Genomic DNA, 14,946 nt, shown 5'->3' with positions numbered 1-14,946 from the left:
CTGCCACTTGCCCTGTACCCTCACTAAGTAAATCATCCCCACTCCCATGCATCCAGAGAGCCCTTACCCCTCCCCAACCACCACCAAGGACACCACCACCAGGGAGCAGCAGCTGGTTCCCTGACACATCTCTTACTATGGCTAAGATATGTGAGTGCATCTCACAGATCACTAAATACACAGAGTTTGTCTCAGAGACTTTCTGACTCTTGCTTTTTGGGTCCTGTTTACAACTTGTGTAACGTCACCCCTCTTTCCTGGTATACAGTGGTGATATAGTTTGGCTGTGTCCCAACCCAAATCTCACCTTGAATTGTAGCTCCCGTAATTCCCATGTGTTGTGGGAGAGACCCAGTTGGAGATAATTAAATAATGGGGCAGTTTCCCCCATACAGTTCTCTTGGTAGAAAATAAGTCTCACAAGAGCTGATGGTTCTATAAATAGGAGTTCCCCAGCAGAAGCTCTCTTGCCTGCCACCATGTAAGACGTGACTGTGCTCCTCAATCACCTTCCACCATGATTGTGAAGCAGCTCCAGCCGTGTGCAACTGTGAGTCAATTAAACCTCTTTACTCTATAAATTAGCCAGTCTTGGTTATGTCTTTATCAGTAGCATGAGAACAGTCTAATACAAGTGGCCTCTTTCATGTATTCAGATATTTATTCATTCATTCAACCAATAATTTGCTGAACATCCAATTGTGTGTAGGCCCTGTGTCAGTTGCTTTTTTTTTTTTTTTTTTTTTTTTTTTTGACACAGAGTCTCACTCTGTCACCAGGCTGTAGTGCTGTGGTACAATCTCGGCTCACTGCAACCTCTGACTCCCTGGTTCAAGCAAATTCTTCTGCCTCAGCCTCCCGAGTAGCTGGGATTACAGGCACACACCACCATGCCCAGCTAATTTTTGTATTTTTAGTAGAGACAGGGTTTCACCATGTTGGTCAGGATGGTCTCGATCTCTTGACCTCATGATCCACCTGCCTTGGCCTCCCAAAGTGCTGGGATTACAGGTGTGAGCCACTGTGCCCAGTTTTTAGTTGCTTTTGTATACTTACAGATTCATTATTTTACTCAATATCCATGAATCTACTCTGTGCCTACCACCATATTATGTGTATGACTATAAAGATAAATAAAGCATCATCTAGACATAAAATCCTGAATAAAAATCTCACTGTCTAGTGGAACTGAGTACTATATAAAAATACACACTGCAATTCAGTAGGCACATGCTATATGTGAAGTAAGAACAAAATGCGGTAGAAAGGCAAAGAAGGTGATAAATAATTTTACCACCCTCTTGCTGTACCTACCATTCTATTCCCTTACAAAGGTGAGGGTTGTGTTAATTAATTTGAGTGTGGCAATTGTTACACAATCAAATCATCATATTGTACACTTTGAATATATACAATTTTTGTCAGTTATCTCTCAATAAAGCTGGAAAAAATTCTGAGTCAAACTTTTTCTCAGCTAACTGTGACACCGAGAAGTCATAACATAGACTGTGCTGCAATAGCAAAACAAACTCCAAAATCTCAGTGACTTAACTCAACAAAAGTTTATTTTTACTCATGCAGTATTTCATCCAGGGTGTCTGACCAATACTGTCACTGGAGACTCAGACTAACAAATGCTTTATCGTCCCAGAAGGAATCTTAGTTGTTACTCATACAAGAAAAACAGGTAGAAGGAGGATCACAAACTAGCTCTTAAATGCTTCAGTCCAGAAGATATTTTGGCCAGACAGAGCCATATGGTTCTGTCTATCTGCAAGAATGTATAAGCATTTGTGTGTATATGGGAGGAGGCACATTGATAATCAATGAGCAGCAGTAAAGTCTGCTACAAAAAATTTTAAATATCTAAGTTTTAGAAGTAAACGTTATTGTGTATATTTAAATACACAACATGATGTTATGGATAGTAAAAAAGTGAAACAAATTACCATATGTATCATTTTACATAGTTACCTTTTTTGTTTGTTTGTGTAGCAAAAAGCAGCTAAAATCTATAGGCACATTTTGGAGATATTGTGGGCTCAGTTCCAAGCTACCTCAATGAAGCCAATATTGCAATAAAGAAAGTCATACAAATTGTTTGGTTTCTCAGTGCATATAAAAGTTATGTTTACACAATACTATAGTCTATTAAGTGTGCAATAGCATTATGTCTAAAAAATAAATATACTGGCTGGGCATGGCGGCTTATGCCTGAAATCCCAGCATTTTGGGAGGCTGAAGCCCGAGGATCATCACTTGAGACCAGGAGTTTGAGACCAGCCTGGGCAACATGACAAAACCTCATCTCTTAAAAAAAAATTGGCTGGGCATGGTGGCATGAGCCTGTAGTCCCAGTAACTTGGGAGGCTGAGGTTGGAAGATCCCTTGAGCCCAGGATGTGGAGGCTGCACCAAGCCGAGTTTACACCACTGCACCCAGCTTGGGTGACAGAGTGAGACCATGTCTCAAAAAAAATGTATACAATTTAATTTAAAAATATTTTATAGCTAAAACACGGTAATGATTATCTGTGCCTTCAGCAGGTCATGAAGGTTTTGCTGGTGGAGAGTCTTGCCTTGGTGTTGATGGTTGCTAACTGATCAGGGTGGTGACTGCTGAAGGCTGGAGTAATGTGGCAATTTCTTAAAATAAGACAAAAATAAAATTTGCCACATCAATTGACTTTTATTTTAACTAAAGATTTCTCTGTAGCATATGATGCTGTTTGATAGCATTATATCTACAATATAACTTCTTTCAAAATTGGAATCAATTCTCTGAAACCTGCTGTTGCTTTATCAACTAAGTTTATGTAATATTCTAAATCCTTCTTGTTACTTTAGCAATGTTCACAGAATCTTCACCAGGAGTAAATTTCATCTTAAGAAACAACTTTCCTTTTCATCCATTAGAAACAATCTTCACGGTTCAAGGTTTATGATGAGATTGCAGCAATTCAGTCACATCTTCAGGATCCACTTCTTTCTAGTTCTCTTGCTATTTCCACCAAATCTGCAGTTCATTCTTCCACTAAAGTCTTGAACCTCTCAAAGTCCTCCATGAGGATTAGAATCAACTTCCTCCAAACTTCTGTTAATGTTGATATTTTTACCACCTCCCATGAATCATGAATGTTCTTAATGGCACCTAGAATGGTGAATTCTTCCAAAAGATTTACTTGCCCAGATCCTTCAAAGGAATCACTATCTATGGCAGCTGGAGCTTATGAAATGTATTTTTTAAATAATAAGACCTGAAAATCTAAATTAGTCCTTGACTCATGAGTTGTAAATAGGTGTTCTGTTAGCAGGCATGAAAACAATTTAAATCTCCTTGGACCTCTCCAACAGAGTTCCTGGTTGACCAGGCGTGTGGTCAATGAGCAGTAATATTTTGAAAGGAATTTTTTTTTCTGAGCCATAGGTCTAAATTGTGAGTGTGTAACATTCAGCAAACCATGCTTTAAACAGACCTGCTGTCATCCAGACTTTGTTCTTCCATTTCTAGAGCATAGGCAAAGTAGATTTAGCATCATTCTTAGAGGCCTTAAGATTTTCAGAATGGCAAACAAGCACTGGCTTCAACTTAAAGTTAACAGCTGCATTAGCCCTTGACAAGACAGCTTGCCTATCCAGTGAAGCTTTGAAGTCAAGAATTGACTTTTCTTCTCTAGCTATAAAAGTCCTACACGGCATCTTCTTTCAATATAAGCCTATGTTATCTACATTGAAAATCTGTTGTTTAGTGTAGCCACCTTGGCAATGACCTAGGCTAGATCTTCTGGATGACTGGATGCAGCTTTTCCATTGGCACAAGCTGCTTTACCTTGTACGTTTATTTTATGGAGATGACTTCTTTCCTTAAACCTCATGAACTGACCTCTGCTAGCTTCCAACATTTTGTCCTTAGCCTCCTCACCTCTGTCAGCCTTCATAGAATTGAAGAGAGTTAGGGCCTTTCTCTGGATTAGGCTTTAGCTTAAGGGAATGTTGTAGCCAGTTTGATCTTCTGTCCAGGCCATTAAAACTCCCTCCATAAGAGCATAAGGGTGTTTTACTTTCTTATCATTTGAGCAGTCACTGAAGTAGTACTTTTCATTTCCTCAAAAACTTTTTCTTTTCATCCACAACTCAACTAACTGATTGGTGCAAGAGGCCTAGCTTTCTGCCTATCTCAGCTTTCAACATGCCTTTTTGACTAAGCTTAATTATTTCTAGCTTTTGATTTAAAGTTAGAGACTTGTGACTCTTCCTTTGACTTTAACACTTAGATGACATTGCAGGATTGTTAATTAGCCTAATTTCAAGATTGTTGTCTCAAGGGCTAGGAAGGTCTGAGAACAGGGAGAGAGGTCAGGGAATAACTGGTCATTGGAGCAGTAAGAACCACACAACTTGTGTTGATTTAATTCACCATTTTATATGGGCACAGTTCACAGCATCCAAAAAAATTATAGTAGTAACATCAAAGATCACTGATCACAGATCACCAGAACAGATATAATAATAAAAAGGTTTGAAATATTGTAAGAATTACTAACATGTGACACAGAAACACAAAGTGAGCAAATGCTGTTGGGAAAATGTCACCAATAGACTTGCTTTATGCAGGGTTTCCACAAACCTTCAATTTGTAAAACACATGATATCTGAAAAACACAACAAAGCAAAGCACAATAAAGTGAGGTTTGCCTGTGCTCATTTAGCACGAACCCCAAATGCAGGATAATTTGATTATCTATCATTCTCATGTTAGAATTTTTAAGTTGTCTAGTCCAATAACCTAATTTTATAGACAGCCAAAAGGTAGGGTTCTCCTCTTCCAAATTATTTAATTTCCAATTAATATCTTCTTACCTTCTAGTCTTTCCATCATCCACAAGGATATTAAGGAGCATTTATGGTCCTTCATACGGATATCAGCTTTTGAAAGATGTAAAGGATTAAAGTAGAGACTGCAACAATAAATTAAGATAGTAGATATAAGCTGAACTATATCAATAATTACATAAACATAAATTAGTCAAATTCACCCATTAAGAGATAAAGAATGACAGATCAGATTTAAACAATACAAATATACGGTATTTAGAAAAATATATGGGTATGCAAAATAAAGTGTATATGAAGTTAAAAGTAATGAAGCAAAAGATCATGTATTCTATTGAGCTCAGCATTTCTCAACTCAACACTTTTAACATTTGAGGATAGATAATATTTTAAGTGTATAATCCTGTATATTATAGAATGTTGAGCACCATCCCTGAACTCCCCTGCTGTGTAACATCCCCCTCTCCTGCTGTGAAAACCAAAAATGTCTCCAAATGTCCCCTGGTGATGGTGCAAAATTGCTCCCAATTGAGAAACACTGACCTAAAACAGGTTAGTTTTCCTATTTTTTCATCAGTAAGAGGGCATTAATTATAGTATCTTTCCTCCAAGATGGTTATGAGGGTTTTATGAATTTACGGAAAACTCTTGGCACAGAATGAGTATTGAAGTCATTTAAGAAACTGCTGTCATTTCAGTAGTAACGGTGGAAGGAATAAGAATAGGAGTATTATTGTAGTAAGGGTGTCTTCTTACAAAGGGTACCTTTCCAACTTATACTCAAAACAGCAAATAGACTCTTCCATAACGGGGGAAATCTACTCATTTATTTAATCCTTGTATCTGCAGCAGGGATTGAGCTAGACTCTGGGAATAAACTCATAAATACTTGCAGTAAGGTTATAAAAGTGATAAGATGAAACCAAAGATGAAAAACAGGAGAGATAGAGAATAAAACAAGGATAATAGAAATCTACAGAAACACAGAAAGACAGAGAGACATGCAGGCAGACAGACCAACAACTGTTACTATTTATTAGGCCACCTCAAATCCTAACATGAGCCTGAAGACCCTCAGCTTTAGGGACTCAATTTATATTGCTCCTTAGTTTAGCAACACAGAGCTCAGTAAACTAAAATAAAACATAAGCCCAGCCTGAAATTTCTCCTGAGTTACTTGAGATAAATAATTAGAAAATGACCATTAGGAATACCCCACCATACCAAGACTCACAGGATTCTGAAAGATAAAGCCTCACTAACAGTGGGTTCACAAACCAAATAGAAAACTGCCTGGGAGAGTTGACACTTTTGATAATGGTGATAGTGAAGACAGAGCTGACATTTTTTGAGCAATTTTGTGTCATGCTCTTTTAATTATTTTAAATATAAATATAAATATAATATATAATAATGCTCAATATGTTCAAAACACATTTAAGAAAGGAGGCTTTAAAAGTTCTTAATTAGTGGGCTGAGCAGTGGCTCAAACCTGCTTGTCCCAGCACTGCAGGAGGCGGGGATGGGATCCCACAAAGGTCAAGGGAGGTGGGACCATCCTGGCCAACAGTGAGCCGTCCTCTACTTTTCAAAAATACAAAAAAGCTGGCAGAGCGAGTGTGGGTTGCCTGTAGTCCAGCTTCAGGGGAGGCCTAGAGCAGGAGCCTGGTGAACCCTGGGAGGCCGGAGCTTACAGTGGGCTGAATCCAGCCCTGCACGCCAGCCACAGACAGAATGAGACTCATCTCAAAAAAAAAAAAAAGTTAATTAGTGTGATATGGCTGGTTTTAAGATAGCTCAGCTAATGTAAGAGCTTGAGGATTCAAACCATGCATTCTGGCCTCAAATGTTGCTTAACCTTTCAGGTGGCTTCTTCATATAATGAATAAGCAAACCACTCAGTTCAATGAAAACAAAATTCCGAGGAAACATAAAGAAAAAGAGCTGGAAAAGGACTGAATTACATGGGGCTTTACAGAGAAACTCCGGCAGGTGTGGAGGTTGAAAACTCAATGGACAAGTTAAATAGTAGAATTAGATTTAGTGTTCATATTTAAGAGGCATGCAGAAAAACAGATCTAGGGAAAAGGCCATACACAAAGACAAACCATTGTAACTGAATAGAGGTGGTAATCATTCAGCCATATTAATATTAAAGTAATTCTAAAGGAAAAACAGATAAGAAATGAGATAAAGGTAAGTGATTATCTAAGGAGTTTTCAGAGTTAAGGAAAACCACTGAATATTCATTAAAGAACATTTAGATTCATGAAGCGACCGAAAACAAATTGCCTCGAAATCTTATTGAAAAATTCAGGAAACCAAAGACAAAGAGGAGGTCTTGGAAGCAATGAGGGAGGTAAAAAAAGACAGATTCGCTAAGAAAGAATATGTTTCAGACCAACATTAGCTTCTCTACACCAACATTAGAAACTGATAAACAGCAAAATAATATCATTGAAACTCTGGGGAAGTAAACTATCAGCTTAGAATTCTATACCCACTTAAACTGTCATTCAAGACTGACGGTGTAATAAAGAAATTATAAGACAAAATTTGAGAGACATAATCACTAACAGATCATCACTAAAAATAAATGAATAAATAAGCACTAAACAATGTACTTCATGAAGAAAGAAAGTAAACCCAGAAGGATGATACATGCTGCAAAATGGAATGATGAATTTTAAAAATGGATAAACTTGTAAGTAAACCTAAACAATAAAACATCACACAACAATGGTTTTGATCCACTTAGAAGTATCAAAACAAGGGGAAATTAACAATAAAAGATCAACACATAAAATGAGAGATTGGAGGAGTTAAAGAACTTTAAAGTCTTCGCATCATTCTGAAGTAGGGAGGGAGAGATACTGATTATCATAAACTGTTCTAAAGTACACTGAAAGAATGGAAACAGCATCAGAAAGAAACAAAGTAACATAATGATTTTACTTTAAGTAAACTTTGTGTTTTTGCAAATTCAAAACAATCCCCATCCAGGAACAAATTCTAAACAGAGAAAGTTACACCTTAGCAAAGATTTGCCAGGGTCAAGAAGTGTTTTGGATAAACAAAAGAGGCTCTAACTAGAGTCTGATATCAGGAATCAGAGAATAGTACTTAAGAATTGGAGTATCAAGCCTCCTGCATTCTGAGCATTGCCTATATGTGTTACCTTAAGAAAAACTCCCAAACTGGAGACTTTATGCAGCAAAACTTTATTTTTGCAATTCTAACCTGGTTTGGGAAAACTCTTCAGGGTTCTGAGAAATCAGTACTAAACTTTGTCAGTGAATACCATTCGTCTTAGTCCATTTTCTGTTGCTATAGCAGAATACCACAGACTAGGTAACTGATAAAAGAATGGAGGTTTATTTTGGCTCATGGTCCTGGATGCTGGAAGGTCCAAGAATATGGTTCAAGCATCAGACTAGGGCCTCCTGCTGCTTTATAACATGGTGGGAGATATCACATGGCCAGAGAGGAAGCCAAGCTTGCTTTTTATAACAACTCACTCTCATGATAACTAATTCCCTCCCACAAAAACTGGCATATTCCTTTAAGAATGACATTAATCCTTTCATGAGAGGCCACACAACCAAAGCACCTCCCACTAGGCTCCACCTCCCAACACTGCTACAGTAAGAAATTAATGTTCTAACACCTGAACTTTTGGTGGATACATTCAAACTATATAACTACCATAACATTAGTAAGACGAATATGAGAATTGTTAGGGAGCTTCTCAAATCTCCACATGGAAGCAGCACAGCCACTCCCCTTCTCGATTCATTAATCAGAACTTGTCATATGAATCTGCCCAACTGCAAGGGGATTAGAAAGTCCAGTTACCAAAATGACAAGGAAAACAGGGAAAACTAGTAGGCATTAATAATGTGTACCTCACCATTTCACAAAATTCTAAGGTGCCATACTTTTTATGCCAGGTTAAAATAGATGAAATGTGTTTCATATTAAAAATAAATAGATAAACTTTCCCCACATCTCTGGATTTTTCTTTAGTCCTAGAGATCTGAATGATTACTGCAAATGAGAATAATATTTGATTATGTTAGAGTACTTAGTTTATAAATATGTATTACAAGGTATTATGTTACAATGCTTAATGTCATACATTTATTTATTGAGCACTTATTATGTGCCAGATATCATAGACAAAGTGAACTAATTCTTCCATTTTGAATCTGCGAATGGAAAATAAAAACTCAGGACCCCAATTCACTACGCCAAAAGAAAAAAATTAAGCTGAAAGCTAAGTCATTTAAGAAGCTGCCTTTTCTTTTGTTGCTAAGCAGATAGCTATAGATAAAAGGTTAAATATCTCCACAGGTAGGATGTATGTTCACCTTATCCTATGTAAAGTACTAGATTTATTGAGCACAAGAGAAATCCATAATTAACTCTTCCACTATCTGCTCCTTTTCTCTTATAACATATGGATTATCATACCCTCCCTCTTTCTCCTCTAGCCCACTTTTCCCCTTTACCTATTGAAGCCCTCAAAATCATCTTCAGAGAAAGGCACAGGCCACAGACTGTTTCTGTGATTCCATGTTTATTTTTTCCAGGCATGTCCTTAACTTTGGCAAAATAAACTAAATTGATTGAGACCTGTCTTAGATACTTTTTGGTTTAAAAATCCAAGGTATTAGAGGCTTATAGATGTTAAATAACTTAATTAAGATACCCAAAATAGTAAAAGACAAAGTAAGTTCTTCAACCCTGGTTTCCAGCATCAAGTGTAGGACTATCATCAGAATACGATATTTTCACTCTTACGGCTGTACTGTCAAACCTGTCCATGCAAGTAAATAATTGTGCAGCAAAACATATCCACCTTCAGCTGTTCATGTCACCTTCAGGCTGACTCCCTGGATGGTGTTCATTTGTTTGTATCTTTGTTTTGTTTTGTTTTTCTATACTAGGACACTCTTTCTTAACTGGTATTAAATTTGATCCTCAGATTTAGAATACTTACATTTGGCTTTGGAAAAATTCTCAGTATCCTTCGTCTATCAAATCAGTGGCTGCCTTTGACATACCCTCCAAGAGTCTAGTGGACATGCCCTCTGGTTAGCCCTCCTCTACCACTTTAAGGAAGGCTTGCCCCCTTCTGGAGTGTGTAGAGGAAGTTGTTCATCTTTCCCTTATCCCACTTTAGATCTTTGGTGTTAGTGGAAATTTGTGATACCTGGAATTTTGGCTATAATGATTGGGTATGCAACCCAGCGTGGTCCAAACAGGGAGTTTTCAAACTATAACAGAAAAAGGAGAAGAGGAGGTTAGAGACAGAAAGAGAAAGGAAGGAGGGGAGAAAGAGAGAAAAAAAGAGGGGTTTATTAGTTATTAAGTTAAACAATTCAAGTTAATCATCTTTCTTAAAGGACCTATCTCCAAATATAATGCTTAGGTAGTAAATAGGGGTTAAGAGCTTCCACATAAGAGTTTTGAGAGGTCACAAGTCAGCCCATAACACGCAATGAGAAGGGGAGAATGAAATGAGATAGAAATAGAAATACACACACAGAGAGAGAGACAGAGATTGAGAGAGAAAGTAAAAGAGAGTCTTTTCTCTACAGTTTGAGCAGTGAGGCAGAAAAGGGAAGGAGAAGTGGACGCACATAAAGAAACAAGGGTGGGTGAGGAAAATATTCTGGTTGGTAATTTTCTGGTTTTACTTTATCTTTGTCTTATTTATGGTTTCTGTGGCATTCAATAAATTCCTTGAGCCCATCGAAAATGAATTTCCATTATGAATAACCAAAGTCCCCTGACCACTATGAAGAGGCTTGATGCAAATCTGGACCCCAAATCTGCTCGGTCTTGACATGTAAACATCAGTATAAGCCTTCTGGAAGAAATTCCAAGATTTGGGAGGTGGGGGCTATATCTAAATTATCTTCCTAGACAGAAATGTTCACACACAGATATGACCCTCTGAAATGGTACTGCTGACATGAAGGAATGGTCTCATTATTCAAATTCTGAATAGATTTTAAAAACAGGCAAAGGATATTATAAAAATTAAATTATTATAAACATTAAAAAATACTTATTCTCATCACTTATCAAGGAAATTCCATTTTAAACCACAATGACATATTACTTTTCTCCTCTTGGTTTTGGCCAGAGTGTGAGGAAAGGAGCACCCTAATCTATTGCTAGCAACCATTATAAATTAGAAAATTCATTCTAGAGGGCAATTTGGCAATGTATTTCAAAAATCTTTGATCCAAAAATTTTACTTCTACAATTTTTATTGGAAAGAATTCTTCCTTAGAAAAAATGATTTGGGGGCTACTTACAAATTTGTATTTGCAAGAATATTTATGAACTATAATTTATTATGAAGATATTTGGAAATCATATAAATATTGATCAATAGGACATCAAGGGCAAAGCCACTGTAAGTATATACAATACTTTGTTTTAAGCTCTTTTACTTAAAAGTGACAGAATGGACAGAATGCTATTACTAGCTAAGATAAGTAAGATAAAATACTAAGTATCTAATACTAATAGTATACTACTTCTGAGATAAATTACTAGTTACGTTACTACTAACTAAGATAAAATAAGTAATTTAGTGTTTATATAACCAAAATCTCCAACAGTAGATTGGGTTTCAGGTACTGATGAACCATGAATTCAAGTGATTAATTTAATAAATGTTTGTTGTGCACCTATTATATGTCAGGCAGTGGTTGAGGTTCTTAAGACACACTAACAAACCAAACAGAAAAAGTAATCCTGTCCCCAAAAGCTTGCACTTTATAGTATGTGATGGGGTGAGGGAGTAGATGATGAACAAGTAAATTATGTAAAATGATGGAAGATGATAGCTGCTGTCAAAACACAAGAGACAATAGAATATCTAAATGATTGTAATTTATGCATAAATTACAGGGTTAAACAATTGGCTACTTAGTGCATGCTTCTTCGAAAAGATGAACCTTGAGTAGAAACTTGAAGGAGATGATAAAGGAATTAGCCAAGGAAATACTGGGGAAAAAACCATTCCAGGTAAAGCCAATGGCTACAGTTAAAAGTTTCAATATAGATTCATGGTTGGTGTGTTTTGAGAACCTCTGAAGGCTTCTAGGGCTAGAGTGAAGTGAGATTGAGGGAAAGTTACAGAAAAGATAGCAAGGAACCAAATTAGATAGACCTTTGTAGACCGTTGTAAGGGCTTTGATTTTTACCCTGGGATATACAGGAAGTCATTGCAGGACTTTGAGTAGAAAAAGAACATGGTCTCTTTATTTGTTTGAAAGATCATCATATATTATTTCCCAGGCAGGGAGCAAGGACAGCATCGGAGTGTCTCTGTGGATCTCCCAGTGGGGAATGGCCGTGGGTCTACCTAGGGTGTCATCAGAGGACATGGTGAGTGTAGTTGGACTCTGGGTACATTTGAAGAAACTTACAACAGAATTTATGGACATACTGTTTGTTTAGTGTAAGTGAGAGGGGTCAGGGTCTTTGAGAAACTATGAGGATAGGGATATGGAAGGCTATGGGTGGAGCAGACTGGGGTGTAGAGGAGATGAGGAGTTCAGCTGAGGATATGAAATGTTGTTATCAGAGAGCAGCAGCCTTTTCCTGTAGGTCCTGCAGAAAAGCCTAAGGGAGGATCCTGGCCTGGCATCTGTGAAGCCGAACCACAGGAAACAGTTCCTTTTGTAGGTCAACTCTGGACTCATCACTCTGCTACTGGGAATTTCTTATCCTGGTCCCAGGATCCCCCTGTGAACAGATGGGTGGAGGACAGTGTCCTGCAGGGGAGAGGCTTGTGTTACTACCAGAGCTGGGAAGAGACACTAAGGAGGCAAAACATCCAATGTTCCTTACTGTGCTTTCTTCTCTCCCTCTCTCTCTTTTTAAAAATAAATCTTTATATAAACTTATTATATTCTAAGTTCTTTACAAATGAATATTTACTTGCTTAATCCTCATAATAATTCTATGAGTTGAGTATTAGTTATTAATCCTCATTTTACACATAGGGAAACTGAGGAAGAGAGAAGTCAAATGATTTGCCCGTTCAGGCCACACAGTTTGTAAGCAGCACTGCAGAGTTTAAACCCAGACCATCTGGCTGTGCAAGCCACATTCTTACCATTTTACTTTTTTAAATGATGATGGTGATTTTTATATATAGACAAGGAAATAGATCCAACTATGTGCTACATTTTTTAAAAAGGATTTTCAAAATAGCATGATTAATATGATCTACTTACATATTAAACTACACTTTAAAAATATATGAATGGAACAGCAGGAACCAGCAGGGCAGCAATAATAACTAACATTTATTTAGAACCCAACATTATTCTAAAGCATTTTAGTGCAGCGTTTCACCTGAAACACCTAACAACCCAATGAGGTAGCTTCTTTTATTATTCCCATTTTATAAAAAAGGAAACTGAGGTACACAACCTAAGATATCCATCCAAAAACACACAGTTAATAAGTAACAGGGACAGGATTCAACCCCTGGAAGCCTGGCTCCAGAATCCAAAGACCTTTTTTATTCCTTTTTTTTTTTTTTTTTTGAGACAGAGTCTCGCTCTGTCACCCAGGCTGGAGTGCAGTGGCCAGATCTCAGCTCACTGCAAGCTCTGCCTCCCAGGTTTATGCCATTCTCCTGCCTCAGCCTCCCGAGTAGCTGGGACTACAGGCGCCCGCCACCTCGCCCAGCTAGTTTTTTGTATTTTTTAGTAGAAACGGGGTTTCACCGTGTAGGCCAGGATGGTCTCAATCTCCTGACCTCGTGATCCGCCCGTCTTGGCCTCCCAAAGTGCTGGGATTACAGGCTTCAGCCACTGCGCCCGGCCCCTTTTTTATTTCTTTATAATTTTATGTATTCTCAAAAATTATTGCAATAGCGTAGTACCATTGTTACTGTTACACATAGCAATACAGCAATATTCATTTTGAAACAGAAAAGTTTGTTTGATCACTGGTATCACAGTGGGAATGAAATCCTATGTAACCATGGGGACTCCAGTAACTAAATGTGATGTGTGGCATGGTACACTCAAGGGTCCATGCTACTGGGAACTTTCTAAATTACATTGTCCTGGGTCTCAGGAAGCAAACACTCTGCCTCCATTCCCTTTGCCAATAACACACAGCAGGTTCACTTCTCAAAGTTATGCAAAGTGCATTGTGCAGGTGTCAGCACTGAGGCAGATAAAATTATTTTCAGTTTTGAACTTTCAGCTGTTTGTGTGCCCAGGGTGGTCCCTGCTGGGGCCTCTGCAAGCACAGAGTAAACCAAAGGGATGTAAACAAATAAGTAGCAAGGCCTGTATTGCATTTAAGAAGCAGAATCTGAAAAGACAGAGTAAAATGGATATTTATGGGCATCTCAGGAGCTTTCTCTGTCCTCAGTATTGGAGTCAGACACTGTAAGCATTATAAGGACCACCCTTTTTAAAAAGAACAATAAGAACAAAGGCCCTAGCTAGCGGCCAAGACCCCTGCCAGCATCACCACTGTGTGCTTCTAGACCTTCTAGCAGACTCCTCATTGAATCAAACTTCTGTTTATCCACCTCCTGATTTCTGAAGGATTCACACTGTCATCCCTCTCCACACCCCTTACTAGATCAAAAGATACTCAATAATTAATAATAATAATAATAATAATGAACTACTACCATAGATTTTGCACCTTCTCCTGGTTCTATACTGTACAAAGCACATTAGTATATAAACTCCTATTTTTACAGCAACCCTGCAATTTGCATACTTCTGATTCAATTGTACAGGTGGGGAAGCTGAGGATTAGAGAGGTGAAATGACACTTCCAAAGCCACACAGCTATGTAATAGTGTTGGTGTCAGAATTCAAGCCCAGGTTCAATGATTTCTGAGACCACAACCTGTCAACTCTAACAGATGGCTTCTTTCTCAGACAATCTATGGCCACATGCATGCTGAAATCTCTTGATCCTATCGCAGCTCCTGTGAACAGAGGTGAGGTGAAATAAATATTTGATTGATTAATTAAAATAAGTTACGTCTTCTGAGGAATTATAGGGGAATTTGAGTACTTATACATCTTTACCACTGGGAACGTTCAGC

General features: G+C 37.8%; 1 long non-coding RNA gene across 2 annotated transcripts in view; it reads right to left on the bottom strand.

The window, feature by feature from the left end:
- Nucleotides 1-2,734: 2,734 nt before the first annotated feature.
- Nucleotides 2,735-14,946, bottom strand: part of LOC110744014 — a 33,611-nt gene continuing 21,399 nt past the window's right edge. For both annotated transcript variants that reach the window (XR_002524020.2, XR_002524019.2), the window contains exons 3-4: nt 4,860-4,957; nt 2,735-4,651 (exon numbers count right to left, since the gene is read on the bottom strand). This is a non-coding gene — a long non-coding RNA (uncharacterized LOC110744014). The remainder of the gene's footprint in view (nt 4,652-4,859; nt 4,958-14,946) is intronic.

This window comes from Papio anubis, chromosome 8 (genome assembly GCF_008728515.1).
Source record: "Papio anubis isolate 15944 chromosome 8, Panubis1.0, whole genome shotgun sequence".
Taxonomy (NCBI): Eukaryota; Metazoa; Chordata; class Mammalia; order Primates; family Cercopithecidae; genus Papio; species Papio anubis.
Note: the sequence above shows the minus strand (reverse complement) of the source record. Positions and strands in the feature narration are given on the sequence as shown.